This window comes from Rhinolophus ferrumequinum, chromosome 8, assembly GCF_004115265.2.
Source record: "Rhinolophus ferrumequinum isolate MPI-CBG mRhiFer1 chromosome 8, mRhiFer1_v1.p, whole genome shotgun sequence".
In the NCBI taxonomy this organism is placed as follows: domain Eukaryota; kingdom Metazoa; phylum Chordata; class Mammalia; order Chiroptera; family Rhinolophidae; genus Rhinolophus; species Rhinolophus ferrumequinum.
In genome coordinates, this window is record NC_046291.1 from 20,779,688 (window position 1) to 20,802,052 (window position 22,365).

General features: G+C 34.6%; 1 long non-coding RNA gene across 3 annotated transcripts in view; it reads right to left on the reverse strand.

Annotated features, from left to right (window-relative positions):
• Positions 1 to 2,178: 2,178 nt before the first annotated feature.
• Positions 2,179 to 22,365, reverse strand: part of LOC117026014 (uncharacterized) — a 44,842-nt gene continuing 24,655 nt past the window's right edge. For 2 of the 3 annotated variants that reach the window (XR_004423674.1, XR_004423675.1), the window contains 3 exons: positions 16,795 to 16,953; positions 10,779 to 10,847; positions 2,179 to 2,289 (listed from right to left, as the gene is read on the reverse strand). This is a non-coding gene — a long non-coding RNA (uncharacterized LOC117026014). Of the gene's footprint in view, positions 2,290 to 10,778; positions 10,848 to 15,682; positions 15,814 to 16,794; positions 16,954 to 22,365 lie in introns of all 3 variants that reach the window. The other variant, XR_004423676.1, reaches the window with a different exon arrangement.

Genomic DNA, 22,365 nt, shown 5'->3' on the forward strand with positions numbered 1-22,365 from the left:
TGAACTCCTCAGAAAAGTTATTTTTTTAATTCTGGAAGCCCAGTTCTCTAAGGGTTCCAAATAACCAAAGTTTTAATTCAGAATTCCCGATTTAATTATGTCTATTTCATGGATTCTAAATTTAAAAGTCACCCAAGATATTTGTGGCTTAACTACAGTTGAACACATGTCACAACCTAAGCAGCAGTACATTTTAAAAAATCAAATTAGAAACATGTTTAATATTTTATTTTGTAAAACCTTTATATCTCTACAATGAATGGTTAATACTTTAAAGCAATTGTTTTTACAAAAAGCAAAAAAAATCTTAAATATAAACAGAACCAATAAATGCCTTCAGTTAAAAAAATGAAATGCAAACTTTTGTAATCACTGCTAATATCTTAAAACTAGTATGTTTGCAAGGGATGAATTTAAAAATAGTCCTTTTCCATTGGAAGTTTTGTTTTGTTAATTGCCAGTTTAATTAAAAAGGGATGTGAAATCCTCACTAAGAAAAAATAAAAATTTCAAATCATAGTAGTGGTTTTAGTTTCAATGCTATCCTAGTGCTACCATCCTACAGTTTTTCCTTTTTAAAAATATTTTATACACTTACTTGAAGTGAAAAACAAGAAAGTGCCTTAACATTTTGATGAATGAACAGCAAGCTGTCTATGTTACTTTTGAATATATTCCTGAAAGAGGTAAATAAAGCAAACCAATGGAGACAGGCAAAATGAAGCAGCGATCACAAATGACAACAGATTTTATTTCCTCCCAGCCTAACTGCTGCGTTTTTGTAAAAGTAAAATTATTTTTAAAAGCAAAACCAGAAAGTAATCTGACAATAGATTTATTCTTCACATTTGTACTTTCAAAGCAGAGACTACTCATATGCAAAAATATAGTAAAGTACTCTTCAAATTTTAGAAGTTATAAGTGTTCATTTGCTTTCAATAAAGCCCAAGCCATTTACTTATGCACCAGTTTTTAAAAGTAACTATCTTATTTTCTTTCTAACTTCACAGTAAGTGTTAGCCAGTTTTAGAATTGCAGAATTCATAGAAGTAGTAGTAATTGACTGTGATGGAAATTATCATTTTTCAACTATACAGCTATATTTTCCCTTTTATTATTATCAACCATTTCAAAATCTATGTCTCCAGTGTTTTAGCCCATTTGGTTCAAACACTATCATTCCTCTGACTCTTAGGATCACATGACCTAACATAAATATCTCATTTTGCTTGGCTACAGTGATCAGTTCGTGAGTTGGATGTCACTTGAAAGGAACCAATGCGACTTGATGGGAATTTGTTGGGATGCTGGAAAAGAGACTCTGTTCTTTGGGACTTAACTTCTGTAGTTGCCGTAGATACCTTGCAAAAATGAAGAAAATTTCTGTCCAAGAATTTAGTCAACATGGAGGACGTGGGTGAAAGAAAGATAAAAGCTTATTCCAGATAAAATCACTTGAACTTCGCGCATGTGCGCGTGTACGTGTGTGTGTGTGTGTGTGTGTTTTCTTGCTCTGTCAGCTAATAGGGCCTAGAAGTAACAACACTGTCATAGCACCTAGCACCCAGATCTTGGTTTCTAATACGGTTTTCCAATAAAAGGTATGGCCGTTGGAGAAATGGCCAAATCTAGAACTGAGCTGAGAACAGACAAGATGAGCCTGGAGGATCGTATGGCACCGGGACATGAAAAAAGTGCCTCCCACCACCAAAAAACTCACAATAATGGGACTTATATCAAAGAGACACAAGAGCCAACTGAAAGAGCTCCCCAAAAGAGTACAGAGCTAAACCAATTTGAGCAACAAAATTAATAAAGCAGTACTGGATCATAACCCCAAATATAAAACAAATATCTGAGTCCATACTGATATAACTAAATGATGACATAAATTAATAAAGACAGAGAATGGACATATCTTCTGTGAAGAAGAATTCTAAACAATATATGTAGGTGCACCACATTCCAGGACTGGAGCATAACACCCCACTCCTTGTGCACTGCACATGGTGACTTTCTTCCAAAAAGTACAATATGGAAAAGGGGGGAAAAGAGTAACTTTACAGTGGAGAAATCTGACAAACACTACGTCAAAAACCCATAACCCCAGACTAATCATGAGAAACACATAAGACAAATCTTAACTGAGGGACATTCTACAACATATCTTACTGGTACTTTTCAAAACTGATAATTTAGTCACCATCATCAAAAGCAAGGAAAGTGTGAGAGACCATCATAGGCAAGTGGCACCTCAGGAGCCATGATGACTAAATGTAATGTGAGATCCTGAAAGAAAGAAAAAAAGGACATTTGGTAAAAACTACAGACATCTACATAAAGTATAGACGTTAGCTAATAGTAATGTACCAATATTGGTTCATTAGACTTGAAAAATATACTATATTAATGTTAGATGTTAATTATAGAGCAAACTGGGTGTAGTCTATGAGGACTTTCTGTAATATTTTTACAAGTTACTGATAACTCTAAAACTATTCTAAAATTAAAAGTTTATGTTTTAAAAAAATTTATTGAATCTCGATTCAAGTATTGCCTTAAACAAAACTCATCCCTTGACCTTTCTCTTATTTGAAACAATAAATTATTTTTGCTTAAGCAAATTTTTGTTCGGCTTTCTGTCACTTGCCATTCAACAAGACCAACCTGATATATTGACTCTATAAATAATCTTTATTATTTTCATAATATTTGAAGAGATCCTTTACTGGCAAGGGTGTTTTTCTAAAAATGTCTGACATAACGTACCTACTGCATTTAGACCTGACAGAGCTTTTCTCCCACATTAATGAAAAAATTACAATTTGCTTTCATACATAGTAGAAAACTGAATGGGTTATTTTAGAAGTCCAGGGCACCCTTTTCTATCTTGTCCACTAGTCAGGCACTTCCTCATCTATTGATTGAGAAAAGAAAGATAAAAAGCGGCAAAGGAGCAACAATGGCAGTGAGGGAGAGAGGAATTGTGCAGACAGCAGAGACAGATTGGAGGTAGGAGTCGTAGAAGGGGTAGATAGAAAAGAAAATCTGAGTTGGGACACCATCATGACAATTGCCAGCAGTGAACACCTAAGGCACATCTAATGGCCACTTCAGGCCATGGAGGCTTGCTATGCATTAATAAAAACCTTTCCATTGTTGTTAACCTGCTCATTCAGGATCAGGATTAACAATTTTACTGAATTCCAAGCAAATAAGGATATATTTCCTTAACAATGTATTTCATTGATCCATGTCAGTAGGCAGAGATATGAATCATGTTTTTAGGGGCTATGTAGTACTCTTCTATATGTTGCTATATCATAATTTGTTTAAGCAGACTTCAGGCAATTTTTCTGGTCTTATTTCAAGCCTTGGCATTCCACCCAATCTGGGAATAAGAACAAGCATCTACCCTTTTTTCCTAACCAAACTTGAGTAGAGTGGAAGGCTCAGGAATGTACCATATACTCCTAGGGAAATGTTCCTCCTCTCAGTTTCATCTCTGGAATTCCTTCGGCCAATTCATTGTTGAGTATTGTATGGAAGTTTCTCCTATGTGCATACTAAAATATTTGACATTTAAAGTTTTCATCCTTAGTTTATATTTTTAAATGTTTTTTAAAATTAAATGCAACATAGAGGTTCAGAGAAAATTCTAAAATTCTCTATTCTGGAAAAATTTCCCAGCTTGTTTTCTTATGGTTAGTATTCATAATGTACTTCTTCAAAATAACAAATAATCATTTACATTTTTAAAAGCTAATGCTTAAGTTGCAGTGATTGGTCAACTTTAATCAACAGAAGTGCTAAAATATTTGCATATTCAGCAAAGCTCTTTTTTGTGCCATTCTTTGGAACAATATGAAACTCCATTATTGTAATAAAGGAAGGTACATATTTTCTCAAAATCACATTTAAATCAACTGTAATACGGCTTAAGGTTAGCAAATCAATGAATGGAAATGTGACTTTTCTTGCTTCATGATCCTTCACATAGCTACAAGATGCAAAATGTCTCGTGTAGATCAATAGATGCAACCAAAGATGAGGATGAAGAGTCAAGGAGGAATTATACATAGAAGCAATTATAGGCCATAGCAAGGCATTTGGACCTCACCCTAAAATTAATAGGAGGACACTGAAAGATTTAAGTAAGAGAGTAACATGGCCAAATTGTTAAGTTCATAGCTTTTTAAAAAACTATTTGTAACTTTTAATTACATATGTAATTATAAATAATGCATATATACATATACATATGTATGTGATCATCTGTGTGTTTATTCAATGCAGTCTTTTTCATTTCTTTTCTGTTTGCCTCATTCTTTTCTCTCTCCTAACCCTTCATCCTTCCCTATCAGCTCACCCCGGCCAAGGTTACCTATGTTAAAAATGTAATGTCCTCCTATATTCTTCTCCATGCTCATTTGCAGCCCACCATGGCTTCTAAGCATCACTTCACATTTTTGCTGAGTGAACCAGATTACAAGGTTTATCAATCTCCTGATACTGAGCAGATTCTCTCGTAACATGTGTAACTAAATAAGTCAAGGAGACTACAACTTGACTACCTTCCACAACTTGGCTACCTACTTGGTAACGCTTGCTCCCCAGACAGAGGGAGACTGGTTTATTTGTGTAAATAAGGTTCATTTTTTTAGTGGTTGCATTTTATTCTTTAATGTACATAAAATTCTATTTATTTAACCTTCCATAATATGACACCATAAGCAATAGTAGAATAAAACCTATGTATATATAAGCTTAATTAATGGTGCCTTGATTTCTGTGGTATACATTCTGTGACATGGTGTAAGATTGAGTCAGAGGATATATTTATTTTTAATTCAATAGTTGTTGCCAGATTACTATCACTAAAAAACTGGAACACCTCACAGTTATATCTGCAATGTAAAGCTTTCTCTTTAATTTTTTACTCTCTGCTGGGGGTACCATGACATCTCATTATTACATTAATTTGCTTTCCCCGACAGCTAGTGAACTATAATGTCTTTTTATGTTTGTTGCCATTTCTATTTGCGATATTATAAAGTATCTTTTATGCTTTTCCTCTTTGCTATATATTTTGTCAACTTATGAGAGTTGTTCATAAATGATTAATATTAGGCTTTACCGTACCAATTCTGTTACAAACATTTGCCTACATTTATCATCCTGTTACTAACATTATTTATAATATATTTTAAAATGAAAAAACTTTAAATTTTCCTATAATAAATTATGACTATATTTTCTTTTATGTCTTCTGGGTTTACAGTATTAAAAATATTTTGTCAAACCTTAGATATTTTAAACACTCCTTTAAATTTTAAAAATTCTCAAGGTTCTATTTCTTTTTTTTAATTTTTATTGGGGAACAGTGTGTTTCTCCAGGGCCCATCAGCTCCAAGTCGTTTTCCATCAATCTAGTTGTGGAAGGCATGGCTCAGCTCCAAGTCCAGTTGACGTTTTCAATCTTTAGTTGCAGGGGGCGCAGCCCACCATCCCATGTGGGAATTGAACCTGCAACCTTGTTGTTGAGAGCTCGCTCTCTAAACAAATGAGCCATCCGGCTGCCCCCCTCAAGGTTCTGTTTTATTTTCCATAGTTAAATATTTAGTTTATCTGGAGTTTATTTTTATGTAGGAGATAGATTCCAACTTTATGTCTTCCCGATGGATAGCCAATAATAAAAAAACTTTTAAAAAAAATCTAATTTCCCATTGAATATACCATCACTTTATGTATTAAATTCTTATTTTTACTGAGATTTATTTGCCATATTGATTTGTGTTTAGTGGTTTTTTTCAGTTTTGATGTTCTGATATCAGGTACATCAAGTCCCTCTTCCTGGTTCTCTTTTATTTCTAGCTCATTTTGGGCAATAAACATTAATATTATTTTATACATGTGCCCTCTTCCTAAAAAAGCACATCAGGATTCTAACTAGAACTGCATTAAATATAGATATATATATATTAATTTTAGAAGAATTGACTTCCTCATAAGTCGTCTTCCTGCTCAAGGACATATTAGGCCTTTCCATTTGTTCAATTGTGTTTTATGTCTTTCAATTACACTTTATATTTTTAATACTGAAATATCTTAAACATACATAAAAGTATGACAAATCATTTACTATGTACCTTTTACAGAGATTAGATTCTTTCGCTTGAAAAAATATTTTACATATAACAACTCCCAGTTATGAGTTACTTGATTTAAACCCCTTCGTTTTGTCTCATGAAGCATTTTCTATGATTTCATTTCATTTGACTTATTTTATAGTTATTGAATTTAATCAGTGTCCTCTAAAAATTATTTTCAGGTAAAATTCTATTTAGCTTTTTGTTCTGTTCTAACTCATTTTTGATAAATATATCTGCATTGATTGCTTCCCCTTGGTATATTGCACTATAAAGCACCCAATAAATAAGAAAGAAATCCTTCAAATAAAGGATTTAATAAGTTAAGGTCTGTTTTGATTCAGATTTAATTATCACATACTACCTTCCCTTCCTACAGACTCCCACTGGCCTTCTAGTCCTTACCTTTCACCGTATTTTGCCTTCCTCATATGCAAATTTCAGAATGCCAAAAACTCTATACATGACTTTTTTGGTCTTGAGAAGAAAAAAATAGAGTCAAAAATGTAGTAGTCAATACAATACATATTTATTGATTTCTTCTCTGTACAGTGCTCAGTACTAAAGTCAGTGATAGGAGGGGAATAGGGACTCAATTCAAGAATGAATAGCACATGGTTCCTTGTTCCACTAAGCTTACAATCTAATAGATAATTCTAATTTGGAAAATTACTCAAAAAAGAATAACTCTTCCAGCAATACATAATAGCATAAAATTGGAAAATGAGACTCAAACAAGAAGAGAGGGGGGAAATGACACAGCATTGGTTAAGAATAAAATGAAGACCACCTAGAAGGAAACAAAATCCAAAAAAATTAAGAGGAAAAGTGGACTCTATAATAGATGATGGTGTGTAACCATATAGAATACATCTTGAAAGTAAGTTTTAACATTTTTCAATATCATAGTTGAATTTCTATTGAAACCTGTAAACTGGCATATAATTTCAAGGTACAAAGCAATCATCTTTCTTGCAAGGGGTTCTCTAAGTATAGCACTCAAACCAGGAGCAGCAGCAGCACTTGGAAACTTCTTAGAAATTCACATTATAGAGTCCAACATAGACTTATTAAGTCAGAATCTCTAAGGTGAGGGCTGGTAATCTGTGTTTAAACAAACTGTCAAGGTGATTCTGATGAACACAAGTTTAAGAACCATTGCCCTACCACGCTTTTCCTACTAGTTGTGCAACAGGTGTCTTCAAGGCATTTGGCTGCAAAAGGTACAAAAGTGTGCTTGCGAACAGATGTTTGGTACAGTGCCTTGGAGTTGTCTCTGGCCACTCATTAAGTAGTTGGTGGACTCACCGTCGTATGCCATATGGCTCCTTAACTAACTTTGATCTCTGGATAATCCACCCCATCTTTTACTTCCTAATCACAAGTGCTTTTTCCAGTAGATAACTATGCCCATGTTTACTTTAATTACTACCCAAAAGGGATCAGGTGACATTGCCTACAAAGCGAGACAATAATGTTCATTCCACCTCCAAAATGGTTATTATTTACACTGCCCTAGGGAGTATCTGTAAAAAAGACAAATTACACTATACATACACAATACAGCCTTGTATCACGCTTCCTAAATAGCTGGGAACCTGAGCAAAACAAATTAGAGAACTAATAAAACTCAAACCACCCTATTGCTACTGAAGGGATACACATGAGTGCATAGGGAGTATTTGAATGGATTTCATCCAGGTGAAATTTGCAGATGTGTTAAGTAAAATAATGCCACCCTTAAGGCAGAAAAAAAAAACTGCTTATGTGAACATGTATGTGTAAATATATGTGGTATCTATTAATTTTACTGATTATTAAATAAAAATGTAGGCATAATGTGCCTCTTAAATGAACCATAAGCTTCATCATTTGTGCTAGAGCTCCACCGTTATCACCTGGCAGCTGAAATGGGACAAATGCAGGTGAAGATCTAGAAACAACTTGTTGAACTGGCATTTGATGCCTGTGGAGTCATACTGCACAAGAAATTGAGGAAAAACCCAAGAGCAAGAAGAGTGCAAATTCATAAACAGTGCAAATTCTGGAGCAAATGTTTACCAGCAGGGTGACACTGGAACAGTTGCTTAACCGTTGTGGGTTTTGATTACTCATCGATAAAACAAGATTATAGGGATGGCTGGTTAGCTCAATTGGTTAGAGCGTGGTGCTAATAACACCAAGATTGCTGGTTCGATCCCTGCGTGAGCCACTGTGAGCTGCGCCCTCCTTTAAAAAAGGGGGGGATTATAAAATAACTTATATGGAATTGTAACAGTTTCTGGAACATCATCAAAGCTCAATAAATCTTACATACTATTATTTATATTTATAGACTAGACTAAGACCAGTATGCCTCCTGGGTCTTAGATCTGCCAAATTTCAACTACTGGTATAATGATAAAGCTGAGCACAGTTTCCTCTGAAGCACTCTCAGATGTCTCCCCCAGGATTTCTGTTACCCTAGTTTCTCTTTCAACTTTTTGAGGTACAGAGCAAGCAAGATGAAGAAGCCTGAGGGCACTGATTCTCAAAATGTGTGCCATCGGTCAAGTACATTTCACTAAAATGATTTCTTTATTTCTGTTTATGTCTATTTTAAAAATTGAAGATAATTCTCCCCAAGTGAGCTAAAACCTTAGTGAGAAAATATGCTAACAAGAAGTCATATGGGGAGGTGAGAGTCCCACAACTTCTCAAATAAATATCTCCAAATTCAGTGAAATTGACAGTGGAACAGTAAATACACTGAGTTTTACCTGGATTTCATTAGAGTCAAAATATGTGAAAACACTTGATTATCTAATCACTAAATTAGAAATGTGAATTATAATGTTTCAGTTAATCAACTCACAGTTTTGAGTTTTGAGACCGTAGGAATTATCCACTTATCTTTCTGATAGTCAAATTCTAAAAACAGAATTATTTCTACTTCATTTCAATTTGATATTTAAATAAATGTGTATGCACAAACAATATTTGGTAAAATAAGAACAAAATAATATTTCTATAAGGAAAAGTTATAGTATGACACCATCCAAAAATAAAAATTAGTAATTGATTCTTAGAAGTTAGTATGTTGTTTCATTTATTTTAATATATATTTGCTCTCAAACTAATTTAACAATATACCTACAGAACTACCGAACTGGGGCTTATAATTTTATTATTCAGCATTTCAGAAACTATTTTATCATTGTAGAGAACTCAAAAAATAAATCAATTGCCCAAACCTTTGTTAATTGAAATAAGTCAAAAAATAAATCAGTGTTATGTCACGAATATATCAATTCTTTTTTTGATTGATGAATTTTTCCTTTTGACATAGCTATCATTATTGTGCTAAGAAATTTCCATTTGTAAATTCTAAAATATACTTATTCATCTCATCTATCATCTATTTGAGTGTCCGATTCTTTTCTTTACCTATTCTTTCATCTGTTTCTATATCTATCTCCATGGTGCTAAGTTAAGCAGCAAAAAGTTTGAACACTCACTCTTTAAAAGCTTCTGATAACTTGTATAAACACCCTGATTATTTCCCATGTGTAAGATATTGCAGTTGTGCTGCCCAAAATACTGAAAGCGGGCAACACCTTACTTGAGAGTTATACCTTCTAAGAGACTAACTACAGTAGACTATTTTGCGCTAAGGCTACAAAATCATTACAACTGAAATACAAAGTGTAATCAATCTATATCTTACTTATAAGAAATGAAAGTTTTTTACTTAGAAGGAAAAAAAATCTCTCTCAATTGAATTTACTTCCACACCAAAAACAGATTAAATCAAAAGTATAACATTTTCCTATTTAGAAGTGACCTTTGCTCAGTGAATTACATGTAAGATCCTCCTGATGCATTTGAAATAATGAGTTTTGAAAGGAAAAGAGTAAGGTAGAAATAAATCTTGTGGTGGAACTAAAAGTAAAAGACAATGTTTCATTCTCACCAACGTGTATATACTGTTTACAAAATACTAAAGGGACACATATTATAAGTAAAATCTTAAATCAATGAAATTTCGTATAAAGCTGAGAGAAAGCAAACCAGGAAATATTAGAGAACATTTCAAAAAGCTAACTATTGTAAAACTCCAGGTAGCTAGAAGTCTGTATAAATTGTTATTTTAGATGATCAGATTTTCCAGGCATATAATGTTTGACCTCTGTAGGTTAATAAGCAAAATTTTCATATGTTTCTAAAAAAGTATTGTACGTTTCTCTGAATCCTTACATAAAGAATTTTGCTATAACTCTAAGTTGGCTTCCAGATGGTGAAGCACAATTATTATGAACATCTGCTATTTCACTATCCATAAATCAAAGGGATGCAACACTGTCTGACCCATTTTAAATTACTCTAAACTTTATACTTTGTAGTCATATAGCTGTCGATAATTATGTGGTTTCCTCCTTTGTAGATAAAGTGTTCTCTCTTAATTTTTCATGCTATCAGTATGCCTACTTATAACATCACTCTAGAGATTATTTTGTTTCTTCTAATCTGTAGAGGATGTGCTTGAATTGTGTATAAAATAATAATAAATATCTTCCAAATGAAGGCCAAATGAAACAAGGTATCATTAAGCTAGGTGATATTTCTTTAGCAGGAGCCTTGTTTACTTACCTGCTAGTGGGAGATATTTGGGTAGGTAATATTTCTTGCCAGTGAATTACAAATGGGTGAGATGTTATCCTTTGAGGAGACAAGTAGCATCAGAAAATAATATATTTAGATTCAGACTCTTAATGGAAATTAATTTATATAACACAAAAAAAACCCCTCTAAAGGATACATTTTAAAAGCACTTATCATAGACAAAAAAAGAAAGAATTGTATCTAAATTATGTCATAATTTGTGCACTTCTTATTAAAAGAGATGAAGACAAAACACATAAAAAATTGTTCCAGTAATTTTTTTTACATAGGTGTTTGATCTCAACATCTTAGATTCATAGTTTTAGATATGGAAAATTTAAAGATTATTCTCTTCCTTTCTTTTATAGATGTCGCCCTGACGCATAGATCAATGAGTAAGTTAATAGTAGAGCAAAAACAACTGGAAGCCAATAAACACATAACTAGGTTTTTGCCATTCTTGTTAATGTATGTATTAATTAATGCTCAATAGAATAATTCTAAAATATTTCAACTGTCAATTCTTACACAAAGACCACCAAAAAAACTGTTGATAAGCAAAACTAAGTGCATTACATTTACTTATTACATTTACTATCATCTTAACAGTCTTAGTAATATTTCAAAGATAGAGTTAGGGAAGAATATTTGGAGTTTGGAAGTCTTCCTGCAAGTGGTTTAAAGTGAGTCTTTCAAGGGGAAATCTAGTTATAACCGTACTAAGTTAGTGCCCTAATAGTGTAGGATCCAAGATGAAAGTCTTAAAGTAAGTTTTAGTAAACTAATTGATGTCCTAATAGGTGAGTTGTTTATTTAGGTGAGCAAACTGATATTCTGATGAAAGAATTGTTTGCCCAGATAAGCAAATTGTTTCCCCAAAAAAATTGTTTTGCAAGAATCTTTTGAAGCAAACAGTAAAGATGTTTATTGGTTTTTGGAGTCTGATTTTAAATTTCCTGGCTCAAAGTAAAGTAATGTTGACACAGGTAGTCTCAGATTACTTTCTGAGGTTTGATCTGACCTCAGGAAAATCACTTCATCAGTTAATGTGTCTCAACAGCAAAAGGAAACTCAAGCTTTGACAAGTCAATCAGAACTTCTTGAACCCTGACCAGTCAGCTATTGGCACAAAAGTGTGGCCTTACAATAGCTCCACAACTCAGTAGCAGACAACTTATAATAAAACTTTCTTTCTTGATTACACACTTAAGAGACAACTGGGGTTCAGCTGATCTAGGCTAGACACAGTTAAGCTGGACTGCAAAGTGTGGGTTGAATCCAAGTATTTTCCAGTGTCTTTCATGTTCCTTCATATGAAGCTGCGCAAAACATGTTCTTCTCTTGGTAAAAAGAAATCAGAAGATGGGTAAATTCAACCACTCAGGCACATTTCAGGATTCTGTACAAATCTGTAGTGTAAGCCCAGACAGTTAGGTTTTCTCTTTTTTGTAAGGCAAATGCCTGACTTATGCTTTGATTGCTGAGGCATCCACTTCAAAGAAGCACTCCCTTCAAAGATGGCTATCTCAAATAAACACATTGCCAGCCATGTGACTAGATAAAGAACTAGCCCCACCCCTCACCCCCAAGCACCTTTGTTTTAGAGAGCTTTATTGGTCCAGATAACTGAGATTTGGGTGGCCTGTTTTTTTCTCTTCCTATGCTGAGGTCATCTTGCAATCATAATAAGAACCACAAGGGCCAGCCCAGCCATAACATTGGTTATCCATAGGCTGAGATATGTCACACAACAGGACACACAACATACACATAACAGCACACAACACTGTCACATCTACTAAAATCCCCATTGACCAAAGTAAAACTCAAATATGCAATGCAAAAATCTATACAAAGCCTGAAAATCAAGTCAAGAAAGTATCTGAGGCCATAACAAGGACTGAAGAACTAGGTCCCGATAATTCAACCTACCAAATCTTTTGAAAGAAGCACTCTTAAATTTAGCCTTAAATCAGCCTCAGTCAGAGATAGTCCAGCAAATTAGAAAGCCTCTGAACAGGCATAGAAAAGTACTCAAATATGATTAACATAGATAGTTTTTTTGCCCACATCATTTGTACAAATCAGTTTCTAGCTTGTTAGAATCTGATGAATTTTTTTTGGCATTGCACCAATCAAAGAAAATAGAAAATACTGAAATACTGATTTTCAATGAGATTGTTTCTATGCTAAATCACTTAAATATACCAAATAAATCTATCAGCTTATAAGGAATATGTAAGAATCTTAGAGCTTCTATAATCCTATGAGATTAAATAGCATCAGTGCCCCTTGATTAGTCAAGAAGCCCCAAAAGAGCTGTCACTGTTCAAGTTACACTCTTCCTCTTTCTTTCCAAGCTCTCAATTGCTATTCCTAAAACTACAATGTCCTTTTGCTCTCATGAGCACACACTATATTTTTGGTATAACTATAACAAAGCTAATGAGTACATGGTGAATCATAAACTACAAAATAACTATTTAAAATTCACATTAAAGTAATTAATAACTCATCAAAATTATCAATGCATAGTTATAGTTTGCTATTTTTATAGAAGAAAATCCTGAAGTGGTTTTGGCTATTAAGTCCAAATGTCAGCCCAAATCGGGTAAGGGTGTCAAATTCTTGCACCCACAGTCTACCTGTAGCCAAGACACGTACTAATGTAATTCCTGACCTGGTGATAAAACACTTTTTTGACTTTCATGACAATGGTAGTAATTTATAAACCCTACTTAATGAATACATGCTAAGAATAGAGAGAAGAACAAGCAGTCTTGCTCAGACACAATCTCATATTAAGAAAACTATTCTGAAGCTAAAATTTAATTATGAAAACTTCAACAGAAGCCATTTTACCAGAATCTCCTATCATACACTTACGGAAATTACGTATATTAAATGTGAAAATACAGTATGGTGTCTCACTTTTCACCTTCTGCATATTAATGATTATTTGCTTAAAACCTTATATAATATTAAATTATAATAATACTAATAACTGGTTCATTTGTTTAAAGTTATCCACAGCTCCACCTGTATACCTGGTGGAGTACTGGGCATCAGAGATACAAAGTCAATGAAAATTCAATTTGGGAGTAATTGGAATTTTGCTGGAAAAATGAACAGATATATTTATTTTATTCAATCGTAGTGTGAGCACATCCAATAAAGCTATCACTATCTGCTAGACATTGCATGCTCTGTGATGAGTAAGACACAACTGCTGCCCTCCAGCCATCATTGGGAGAAGAACAATACAGAATACACAGCAGAAAATAATTGCATAAAGAATGGTACCTGCAAAACATTTGAGGAAATCAGAGGATGAAACTATCAGGCTTCATAACAGATCTAACTTTTGAACTTGCCTTGAAAACTGTAAGGTTTGGGGCAAACATGAGAAAGAAAAGAAACCACTGGTGCTGCAGAAAGGCATATAAGCAAAAGTGCGAAAATAGGAAAGAAAGAATACTAAGTCATTTGGTTGAAATATCAGATTAACAGAGCATAGCTTAGTCCACTTGGCTGCTATAATAAACTACCATAGGCTGGGTGGTTTATAAACAACAGAAATGTATGTCTTTCCGGTCTAGAGGCTGGCAAGTCCAAGATCAAGCTGCTAGCATGGTCATGTTCTGATAAGGACGAACTTCCTGGTTCAAAGACGGCACCCTCACTGTATACGCACATGGTGGAAGGGGCGAGGGAGCTCTCTGGGGTCTCTTTTCTAAGGCACTAATCCCATTCATGAAGATTCTACCCTTATGACTGAAGTACTTCCCAAAGTGCCGCCTATGAATATCACCAGCATTGGCGGTTAGGATTTCAACATACGGACATTGGAGGACATAAATATTCAGACCATTGAAGAGAGGAAGAATTGTAACATAGTTATGATAACTGTACTCAGTATACAAGGCAGTTCTTAGTTCTTGTTATATTCTTGCCACTTCCACAATCTAACCCCTTTTCTACCTTACTCCTCACTGCTCCTCCTACACTCCAAGTAACAGAGTTATTTCTTGGTGGTTTGGAGTTGTATTAGAAAATGTCCACTCATCCCAACATTCCTCTAGTCCAGCCACAACGACCTTCTTTCTGTTCCTTGGACAACACCATCTCATTCTGGCCTCAAGTCATCGTGCTGCTATGCTTTCCTCCTGGAGGTCTATTGTCCCAGACAAACATCTCACATGGAATTTTCTTTATACCTTCTATTTCTATTTGCTATATATATATATATATATATATATATATATATATACACACACACACATACACACATATATATATATACATACATACATATATATGTATATATATGTATGTATATATGTGTATGTATATATATATAAATTGCTATATATATATACATATATATATATATATATAAATTTATTTTATTTTATTTTGGTTTAGTGCCCATTTTCACCACCAGAGGGACTTTATATTGTACAGCACTGTTGTTCCAGTGCCCAAAATAACACCTAGCCTTCAATAAGATTTCAGTGAATGAAAGAATGAATGAATGAATGAATTGGTGTCTTTTATTCTACAGTCTCTAAAAATCACTAAGCCAGACAATAAATTTCTCAATATCATTCACAGTTTTCTCTTGAATAGTATCTTTAAAACCTAGTCACCAATCAAACTTAGAAGATTTTTAGAATTTGACAGGCAAAACGAAGGCACTAGTTTTATTATTGTATGTTCATACTTAAGTAATTCATAAGATTATTACTAATCATTATTTTTCACTAAAAACAGTTGGAAATATTTTTTATTTTATCTTACTTACAGAACAGAAAACTGAAATTTGTAACATCAAGACACAAAATGAAGATAGAGACACTCTGGCTTGCAAACATGAAGGACATTTTACTGACCTTGCGATCCCCAGCAGCCTCGTGGGACTAGGTTATGTAAGGGCTGTATTCTTGCTGACAGCAATACTTTTCCACAAAAGTTTATCTAAGCAAGTCCCTCCTTTTCCATATCAGCGTAGCTCCTTAGCAGCCTACATTCAGACAGTGCCATTACCAGGTAAGGCAGAATTTGAGCTTTTAGTATTTTACGTGCTACAGAAATTAGACTATAAAAACACTAGATGCATCACAGTTTCTGTTTCATGTCTGAGTGCCATTACAATTCCATGTCCTCCTCCATCTGTCAGGAACCTCACAACAAAATCCTAAATTACATAAATCTCACAGAGCAGCTAAGGAAAAAAGACTTACTCTCATAAACGCCAACCAGGTTATAAAAACAGAAAAATCTCCTTGAGGGAGTGTTTTGATTGAGTGAGACCACAGAAGCTGTAGGTTACAGGGGAGGGTATTCTCTAGCATCCGGGCATTTTACAAGGAGAAACAGAGAGACAGTCCATTCCAGTTACAAAAAAACCTTTGCTATGCAAGTCACCTACCAAATGCAGTTTACCCTCTTTTATCTAAATATCAAGCTACACAAAATCCATTTGAACAATATGCATTCCCAATATAAAGAATTCCCTTAAAATCTGAATATAATATGGAAATAATGATAATAATACTATTAATACTGCTAGTAAAACAGAATTTTCCCTAGTTTTACAAATGAGGAAACCATGCACAGAGAGGTTAAGGACTTTGCTAAGGACACCAAGCAACCAAGTGATGGTGCGGAGATTAAAACTCTGACAGTGGGCTCCAAACAACTTGATTTTCCTTCTGAATTGAGGAAGAAACCTACAACCATACTGACTGGAGCCTCAATTTTCATCTGTCCTAGAGAACATCCTTACCTAATAATAACTTCGATCATTTCATGTACTGAATGCTTACCGAGTACCACGCGTGGTGCTAAACATTCTGTATGGTTTAGATTCATCACACCCTATAAATTAGATACTAAAGTATTCATTTACAGCAACTGAGGAATCTCAAGTATAGAGAAATTAAGTAACTTGCCCATGATATTCCTTTAAACATATGCATGCCATATGATCCAATGTACTTACCCCAGTGGAATTAAAACATACAGCCATATAAGGAGATGTATATAAACATTCATAGCAGTTTTGCTTGTACTGCCCAAGAACTGGAAATGATCCAAATGTCCGTCAACAGATGAATGAATAAATAAATCATGGTCCAATATTCAATGAAATACGACTCAGCTATGAAAGAAATAAATAATTGATAAACCTGCAACAGCACCGATGAATCGCAAAAACATTACGTTAAGCTAAAAAAGCAAGATAGAAAAACATACATACTGTATGTTTCCATTTACAAGAAATTCTAGAACAGATCAAACTAATCAAGAGTGCTCTTAATCCAGTGGGCATGCACTACTCACCATAAACACTACTAAGTACTTTTTTTCTCTATATCGTTTTGAAAGGAGGGAGTATTATTAGTTTCAAGGTGAAAAAGCTAACATTGATTACGTTGATTATTGCTGGGAAATTTTCTTTGCATCTTTTAGAAAACCTGAACTCTTGATTCTCTCTGCTTGTTTCCTGTGACCCAGTATAAACCTCCTGCCTTGGTCTTCTCTCCTCCTCTATCTCCCCCACTATCTTTCCTGCAACAGCAGCTATGGTCAAATTGTGTTTGCTTTAAACTAATGAATGAAGTTTATGTTTAGGGCCCCTCACTTCCAAGGCCCTGGGAGAGGCTGTAGAAATTTTCACTGAGGTAAATTTTTGTCAACTTCACAAACATGATGTTTTAACTACCATCAATGAACACATCTGTCTCTTTCCATTCTGATGTCCTCCTTGTCATATTTCCACTAGGTTTAAGGGTATATTGCAGCGGCCAGTGGCCTTTTGTTGATCCTGCTTAGGGTAAGGTGAGTTGAGAGAAGATTTTTGTTGGGTAAAGTGGGCTATGTTTCCACGGTTCACAGTCATTTCTGTGTATAACTGGGTTTTTGCTAGCCTCCCTGGGGCACCATCCCCCATGTGTCCCCTATTGACTTACACAGGACCATGACAGTCATGTGAAAAGATAGAGGTTGTCTGTCAATGTGAATGTGTCCACTGTCACCAGGAACTGAAAGAACGTGTGAAGTAGAAGAAAAAATATTGACATGAGTGGATCTAGAAGGTATTCTGTGAAAGATTCTTCCAATAATCAAACCTGTAAAATTGTGAGCAAAGGATTCGGTTCTCATGATTTTCTAGTTAAAACAGAAATGTCCTCCTGTCATGAATAAACTCAACAATGCCACACTTATTATTGTTAATTATTACGAAACACTTCTCACATTTTATCTCCTTTTTGATAGCAGTCACATAAAACAGAAGTTATCGGAATTCTTGGACAGGACTGAAAGCAGAGAACTGTCTATGTTCAAAATCGCATATTAATGCATTGCCATGTATTGGATCACAAGCATATCAGGTTGTGAGGCTGAAATAAACTTTTCTGAAACATCAATAACAACAAACGTCAATTTATCCATGGGAGAAAAAAATCTAACTAATCTGTTTTCTCTCTAAAAAATAGTATTAACATCTCATTATAGGAAGAGGTTATCAAAGAATAGCTAGCCAAAAATGTAGTAGTTCAAAACGAGTATTATAAACAGCTAATTAATAACTATATTGTATTTTTTTCTGGATTTTGTGTTATTTGTGGCATTTGTCAGCTTTTCAAAATTTGTGACTTCTTGTAATTTTTGCTCATCCAAAATAGTTAATTTTTATGCTTAGTTTTATTTCTATAAAATTCTGTGCTCTTTTTCTTAAAGAGGGATCTCAAAATGATATCAATTTCAAGCCCTACAAAACGGGAATCATCCCCAAAACATGTTGTAAGCCTTTACACAGAGTTCTGGAGTCTTGAGTAAAGAATCGAAATAATTCTCAAAGAGTAGAGTATATGACAGTAGGGTATAATTGTTACAGATTTGGGGGGGAAAAAAAAAACCTACAGAGTAGTTTTTAATGAGGGTTGGGCAATTTTGCCTCGAAGGGGACATTTGGCAATGTCTGGAGATATGTTTGATTGTCATGACCGGAGGAAACGCTACTGACATCTAGTAAGCAAAGGTCGATACTGATATAATCAACAAGACAGTCCTCCACAACTGTCCAAATGACCTGAATTTGTCCAAAAACTATCGGGTCCCAAATGTCAAGTAGCAAGGTTGAGAAACCCGGGCCTATCCTAAGAATGCCAAAGAGAAGATGATCTTGTAATTATTATATCAGTGCTGATAGCCAAAAATAGCCATTCTGACACGGACTAGTGTGAATTAAAATGAGATTGTGGACCATCCCAGCTTGTAAAAGTAGATGATGTAGAACTGGGGTGATGGCAGGAGAAAACCACACCAGAATTAGAAAGTCGCTTTCCCTGGCATTCATGCCTAAAATTTTCACTAATATCCTACTGAGAGAAGATGAATAGGTAACACTGAATTCACACTGTCATCGTGTCTCTCTATAATTTGTTGTTATGACATCCTTATCTTCCTACATCTCATTCCTCACCTGTAAAAAGGAAACCATTCTTCATGGTGTTGTTATCAAGATGTTTAACATGTCTAGTGCCCCTTCCCTGAAGAGTTTATTATATTATGTTAGGACGGGGTGGTACGTGAGGCAGGAGCCGAAGATCTTCTTCCCATCTCACACTCCCACACAGACCTTAAACACTGAAGGCGAGCGCTGCCAGAGGGAGAGAGGTCAGTGGAAAACAGAAAACAAAACAGAAAACCTAGAGCAACCTTAGGTTTTAAAAAGCCAGCCTCGGTGTAAAATATTTAAAATATTTAGAAGACTGCCTACTGAGGAAGGTGTTTGTTCTGTTTTGCTTTGCTTTTTGCCTACCTTGCAGATCAGATAAGAGCTTCCAGAGAAGCAAAGGAGTCAAAGTGAGAGTCTGACACCCTGGTATGGAAAGTCCTGGATCTTGTTCTCCATTAGAGTGAGCGGGTGATGGTGCAGCAAGGGTAGATAGAGAAAAGACCTCTAATGTAGGTCAGTACCCCAAGAGGAAAGAACAATGGTTCGCTGTCCATCTGGAACTCAAAAAGCAAACTCTGCCCTGGAGCAGGAGAGCAGAGACTGCTGCATGGTCCAGCTGGACAAAAAGAAAACTTAGCTGATCAAAAAGAAACTTAGCGAATGTCACACAGATATGAGGAAGGGATACTACAATTAAAAGAGGCTTGAGCCTTCTCCCTCAGTAATAAATAAGACCTGTGAAGTCTTAGCTGTTGCCAAGGCTATAGTGCTACGGCACGTCTAAGCAGAGGCCTGAGAGAACTGATGGTGACCTAGCCCTTACAGCCTGTGTAATCTCCATGATTTAAACTCAACTTAAAACAGCAAGAGGGAGAGAGGTTAAAATCCTGAATTGAACTAAGTTTAAATCTCAAATGCCTGAGAGAAATCTTGGAAATAACGGAAACTGCCTGGACGTAACTAGATCACATTTTCTAAGTTTAGTTATATGATAGCACATAGCTCATGAACAATCATACACTATATATATATATATGGTTTCTATACCTCTCAACTAATCTTTTGTATTGTCTTGATGAAGCCTCAGATTTAAAAAAAAAAAAAAAAGCAAATCTCCAGATATTTTTTAAAGAAACGCACATAAAGCAGGTGGAATAGAATACTGTTTTTAGGAACTTTCTTGGTCACTAGATAGGGTAGAAGAGAGAATCAATACACTGCTTAGAAGACAAGCTGATGTGGGTAGCCCCCGACAGATTAAACCAGGTTTAGCAGAGAGCCAGCTATCCTGTTTAAAGATTAAATACATAAATATTCGCTGAGCAACACATTAGCCTGTATAAGGCATCATCATGCTAATTATGGGACACAAAGAGAAATAAGAACATTCCGTGACTCCAAGGAGCACGTAAGGTCTTTGCCTGTTTTACATGTAGTATAGCACATGTAACAAAGACTTGAACAAAGAAAAGCCATGTCTTTATGGATTCTGATGAAAACAAGGATTGAATTGAACCAAACTGAAACAGAAATTAGAGATGATTCTGTCTCCAATAGCTCCACTTGTTAATAAGGCTGAACGATTCAACACAAGCAGCAGGCTATTTGGCATCTAATTTCAAACCTAAATATAAAGAATAACAGTAATTTGGTACTGATGCAACCACGTCTATAGGGTAATATAAATGAACGATGCTAGGCATCTAACCATAATGCAATATCTGATCTCTTTGCATATTTGGAGAAAATGTTTCATCTTTGTTTATACCATTTCTGCTTAAATAGGATATTGTCAAATCAGATATTTAAAAGTTAGCTTTCTTCCTTGGCTCTCGTAATAGAGGAGACAGAATGAATACGGGAAATGATAAGATGCACTCTTTATACCCAAATTACTTGGAATAAAATATGTCTTTGTAGCAGATGAAAGACATCCTAAGTATGTTAAAGAAAATTATATAATATTTACAAGCTCAAATGTAATAGTCATCCATCAATTTTCTGAGTTACAGGGAAGCACAACAGCAAATAAAACAGATCATCTCCGCAGAGTTGTCTCCAAAGTATTCTTTTATCGATACATTATTTTACACCATCAATCAACCATGATAATCCTAAGAAAGCAAACTAGATATCCATGATGAAAGTAAAATGAAACTCCTCAGATGGCAAATCCTATCTTTTTGGTTGGAGCAAAAACAAAACTTTTCAAGAAGGAACTGACATGTTTAACGGCTGCTGTGATAGGAACATTAGTGAGGACTTTTAGAGAAATGCTTAGAAATCCATTTGTGACTGTCAATAATATCCACCTTTGCAAGACGCTAATCCTTTGGTGAGTAATGGCTGATTTGGTATTAAACTGGACAATTGAAAAAGCATGACCACTGCAAGGAAAAGCAGTGAACTCAGTTTTATTGTTGTTGCTGCTATTATTATTTCATTTGTTTTTAAGATAAAATGTAGCAGTAAATGGATTTAGGATTGACAAAAGAACTGGTAGATAATTCCAGCAATTTGTAAGAAAATGTAAAAACAGATAATCTTCCTAATGAAAACTGAGTTTACTGTTTTACGATCACTGCCATGTATAATGTAATGCTATTGAAATACTGTTGAAATGCTGTTGAAATACAATTGAAAAGAGATAATAAATATCAAAGATAAATAAAGAGTATTATTAGCCTTATATGAAGAAAGATGTTTTTCCTTAGCGTCATTTCTGTAAGACTGTTCTGTTATGCCAGCAAAAAGACTGAAATCATTTAAAAGAAAATCATTACACATAAAAGAATTTTAGGCTATCCCAATGAAGCAGTTAGTTAATAGCAAAGGGTGATGGAAATTCTGTGTTTTAAAATATAGGATGGCAAAAGAAACTTTGATATCAATTCAGATGAATAAAGACTTTCAAGATTGATTCTTGGATGGCAGTCGTTCTCTCTCCTTAAATGAAAGAGTGTGTGCATCTGGTGAGTCTTGGCCAGATCTGACTCAGCACTTTGTTAGAAAATGACAATAGTGCCATCTACTGTTGAAGAACAGTATCACTCATTTAAAATGACCAGATTTTTTTCCACCAAATATTATGATAAAACTCTTTAAATT